Source organism: Acanthochromis polyacanthus, chromosome 7, assembly GCF_021347895.1.
Source record: "Acanthochromis polyacanthus isolate Apoly-LR-REF ecotype Palm Island chromosome 7, KAUST_Apoly_ChrSc, whole genome shotgun sequence".
NCBI classification, from domain to species: Eukaryota; Metazoa; Chordata; class Actinopteri; family Pomacentridae; genus Acanthochromis; species Acanthochromis polyacanthus.
In genome coordinates this window covers 43,622,645-43,627,681 of record NC_067119.1, presented here as the reverse complement: position 1 = coordinate 43,627,681, position 5,037 = coordinate 43,622,645, and the positions used below count along the sequence as shown (strand labels likewise).

General features: G+C 37.7%; 1 long non-coding RNA gene across 1 annotated transcript; it reads left to right on the top strand.

The window, feature by feature from the left end:
• Nucleotides 1-936: 936 nt before the first annotated feature.
• On the top strand, nucleotides 937-5,037 carry LOC127534872 (uncharacterized). The gene is made up of 3 exons (XR_007943423.1): nucleotides 937-1,360; nucleotides 1,957-2,861; nucleotides 4,235-5,037. It is a non-coding gene; the product is annotated as an uncharacterized LOC127534872 (long non-coding RNA).

The following is a 5,037-nucleotide window of genomic DNA, read 5'->3' as shown; positions in this document are numbered from 1 at the left end:
ATAACAGAAATATGTGTACTTCACAGAACAAAGAAGTACACATCTTTTGAGGTTAAATAAGTACCAACACTTCTCTTAATTATACTATACACAAGAAATAGTAATACTGCTATTCCTGTATTTATGTGTTCATTAATGTAAGTCAGCCAGCTGTTGGCCTACCTCTGACAGCATTACATTCAGGATATATTTGATCCTGTCCAAGGACACCATGGTGTTGACTTCGGAAGATAGGGTGTCACAGCTGTCAAGAAGGTCTGACAGGTACCTCACAATTCTGTCCAGCTGCATATCATCATCAAAGATGATTGGGACCCGCTGATCTTTAAAAGAAAATTGAGGCTTCTCATCACTGGAAAGAATGGCCTGAAAAATATGGATTATGGAAATAATGAAACATGTATATATGTAATATTTAGTTCTTTTCTATTCTTCTTTGCTCAAATAAACATACATATTTGCAAAGACCCATGTTTCCACAATTTTGTTGTAGTCTTGCACATATTAGAGTGGTGTACTTGGCAGAAAACATAGTTTTAATCAAAAAAGGAAGCATCTCTAATTCCATTAATCCATAACTGGTACATAGGTGTTTAAAATATCGCATTGCTGTATATCATAGTGATACTTTCATTCTGTTATTCATGTAGATGAAAATCTTTTTTTAAAAGAAACAATCGGAGACAGACAATGATTGTGTCTTGTGATATGTTTGTTGAAAATATGGACAATTCTGTGATGTTTTTACTGAAAGCTAATGCTATTGAGTTAATCCATTTACACAGCTTTGTGTTGTGTTTTCTGTTATCACTCAATTCATGCTTCAGAAATAGAGAAATATTAACTGTACAGTGAGTGGAGAGATTTAGATTGTAATTGTAAACTACTGCTGTATGCAGGTTGGTTTGTTATACTGGTTGAAGTGGGGGGGCTGGACAGTGGAATAGTGGTTAGCACTTTGCCTTGCAGCAAGAAGATCCCGGGGTGGGCCTAGGATCTTTCTGCATGGAGTTTGCATGTTCTCCCTGTGCATGTGTGGGTTTTCTCCGGGCACTCCAGCTTCCTCCCACAGTCCAAAAATATGCTGAGGTTAATTGGTTACTACTCTGAATTGCCCGTAGGTGTGAATCTGATTGTGATTGTCTGTCTGTATATGTAGCCCTGCAACAGACTGGTGACCTGTCCAGGGTGTCCCCTGCCTTCGCCCGAGTCAGCTGGGATAGACTCCAGCACCCCCCGCGACCTTAGTGAGGATAAAGTGGTGTATAGAGAATGGATGGATGGTTGAAGTGGATGCCGAACAGCGAGCCAGGTTCCAGTGAGCTTCGTAAAGTGAGGAGCGGATCAACACGCGTGGAGGGTGTGAGACCTGGACTCTGCTTTGTTGTGCGGCAAGGGGAATTCGACAATTCACTTAATTTCTTGTGACAGATTTCATGTGGCTTTTAACTGTCGTAGTCCAGATGTTTTTGAGCTGGTTTATGGTTAATATCTGTAATTTCAGGGCATATTCACATGGATTAAAAAAAGCTGGCACTAAAGCTAATGCATTCTGTCTGAAGAGCAATTGAACTAAAAATTAACTATTTGGTTTTATTATTTAATCATACAGGTCTCAATTGTCAGTTGAAATGACTCATTTGGCAGATTTGTTGAGCTAGGTTCTAACAAAAAAAATTAGATTCATCATTGCCCATATTGTATTTGGAGATTTATTTCAGAAATGGTTAATCGCCCACAGAAAAATATAGTTTATATATTAATCAAAAGCTAGAATTACATCAAATTTACAGTTAAGTCTTATTTTTAAATCCCTTGAAGCCCATTGATTGTAAGCTCCAGTATGAGCTCTGTAGAATGCTGCCACATGACCCCAGCCCGGTTTATGACAACGACGAGCTGGTTGTTGTCATTTTTAAGAACATGACTATGTACTATGCATTTGTCTCATTTCAGGTAAATGCAGAGTTCAAGAGATTGACAACGTTTCCGCTCCAGTCCTGTTTCTTCTCTCAGCTGGACATTTTGTCTGACAAACTTCTAACCTTGTATCAGAAGAGGGGAGGACGAATTGGAAAGAAGCTGAAGCAGCTGATGGAACACACGACAGACGTAAGAGGAGAGAGAGAAGTGGTTTTAACCCATAAGAAGCCAGGCATATGTTTTTCCTTTTAGAAAAGTGATGGGGGAAATAACGGAATAAAGAGACTTCGATTAAGACATTTCTGCAGTCCATGTAGAATCCCAGCGTCCAGTCTGTAAAATGGTGCTTTTGGTGTTAAAGGAGACATTATGCAACATCAACTTTTTAGAGCTTTTACCAATGTTATGACATTGTTCCCTCATCAGAACATATCTGAAGTGCTGTTTCACTTCATTCACTCTGTTTTCAGTAATCCTGTTTCTTCTACTGCTGAAGTGCTCCAATCTGTACTTACATATACAGAATTATATTGTCATAAATGAAACACAAAACTGTCTTCTACATTTTTGAATTCCATAATCCATCAGCAGACCTTTTTCTGAGCAGTTCTGTGCTCCAAAATGTTCATCACAGCGTCATTCCCACTGTTGGCTGCAGAGTTTATTTAGACTTGAAGATGTAACTGAAGCTAGAGCTAGTTAATCTGCTGTGGTTGGTTGAATCTTCCTGTCACTTTCTAAGAGGATGACCAGTAGGAAAAGATGGCTAGAAGTAGACGGCGTGTGTTTTTGTGCATAGAACTGTATGATTTAGGAATGGTACTGAGATCTGTTCAGCATCCAGGGAAGAAGATGTCAGTTCTGGGAGGGAGTGTGTTTTGAAGGCATTATGCGTCTACTTCAACGAAGACCCTGACAGCCTGATTAAAGAGCATGTGGTGAGTATAATATTCATGGTTGCATATAATGGAAACATCTTTCAAGTATTAAAAGGTAGTGTATGTAGCAGCATGCTCTCTTAATGATTAAAAAAGGCAGTACAGTCACAATTCAACCCGGGTTACCTAAAGCTGCATGTCGAGAACTCACGCTGATTCTTACCTACTTTCAGTGAAACATTGCAGGTAAAGATCAATTTGAAACTTTTACTGTAAGTTTCTGGCTTATAGAAATGGAAATTCCTGATGGAGATTTTAGATATTATTATTTAGTCTTTGAATAAACTAGTTATTACAGAAAAATGTAATTTCACTTCATTTTTGGGGGTAAAAACTCAATAAATCAGGTTTTAGAATTAGAAGTCAATTTAAAAAAAACACCACACACAAGTTCAAAATATTAAAGTACAAGACTGGAAAATGTGGTGTCTGTAGGTTTCTACTTGAAACACTAAAGCAACTTTTTTGCTGAAACTATGCATCTGACATTTTAATAGTACTGTCTACTGTTCCAGTCCATTTTTGCCATTTTACTGTATATTTGTGTTATTAGCAGGTTTGCGCTCCAAAACAGTGTGTGCTGTTGCTCGTGGTCACACATGAACAGCAATCTGGATTTTTCTGAGCGGGTATGAAGAGCCCATATTTGGTGGATGTGGATGGAGTTTTCATGTTTTGCTCCACTTAGAGAGCAGATATTGTTCCTAGTGTGTGAGAAAATGCATTTTGAGAAAACAGCCTTTGAATTTACATCATGTCAAATATTTTTGTGAATTAAGCAATGTTTCAGTTATTAATAGTAAAATCAATATTTGATTTGAACTAGGCCTCTGTCAAGATAACACAATTTGAAGTTTGAAAAATGTTGCAATAAACAATAATATTGAAGACCATTTTAAGGCACTGAAGTTGTAACTCTGACATAAAAATGACAGTAAACCGTATTCTAAATTTACTTAACCTTACCTTTAATAAGACAAGTTGCAATAAACATGAAGCACAATGAAACACCATCAACTTAAGTAGAAAAGCTCAAATATTACAAAAATAACAAATGCCAGTGTACAAAATAAATATTGAGCCCCAAAAATATATATTTTTTAATCTGTCATTTAATGAACAACAAAGGTCGGAAACGTCACTCTGTGGTGTAAGCAGTAAAATGTTTGAGAGCCAATTAGTTGTGCAGATTTTTCTTCTACCTCTATTTAGATTCCATAAACTTGTGAATGTTCCTTGGAGATTTATTTACACGACCCGTTTGTCCCACTTGTTCCAGCCGTTACTATTTACCACACCATGCATCACTCCAACTTTTTCATATGTGGCATCCAGAAGTCGTTAAAGTGTACTGACTTTTTATATCATTGTAGGGAAACAGCAAAGCCATCTTTGTGGACTACGCAGAAGACACCACTGTGGGAATCTTCACTGCAAAACAACATGAGGCCCAGTCCAAAGCAGATGACATCGGAATCATCCTGGAAGACCAAATAGCCCTCCAAGAACTGGACAATGTTCCACTGGCCCTCCTCTTTGGACTCCTGTATGCCCTAAACATGGACTATCTCCTCAGCAGAAGTACGTTTTTTGAAGTGGTCCAAATGGTGATCATGGAGCTTGATGGGGGCAGCCTTTCCAAAAAAGCTCAGGTCCTGAAAAACGGACTTCTTGAATACTGGTTTATGATGTTTGATGTTTCCATTTTGCACTGGCCTTTGGGCCTCATGTTGTCTTGCAGTGTTTGTTTAAAAAAAGTTGCTATTGATAGGTTTATGCAATTGTTATTCAAGTGTTTCACTTAACTGTGTTTAAAAAAAAAAGACAAGGTCGGTCTGGATGGTCAGACTGTCTTTGTTCACATGTTTATTTCTTGTGGCTGTAAGTCACTCCATATTTGAATGTAATCCTAATCCTACCTAATAGTTGTGAAGTATACTGGCTGAACACTTGGTTCATATTGTCTTAACAGAGATGCAAACTTGACATTTTAAAGGTTTTAACCATGTTATCTGAGGTCCCCAAAGGAGTGTTTTGAAGCCTCAATTATGCATATGTGCGCTTTAAGTTGAATGTGGAAGGAGCACATTTCTGTAGATTAAATGCATTGTTTGAGATGAAATATTTCACTGTTAAAACAGGTAAGAAATATTAAATCAGCCTGTTTGATGATTGA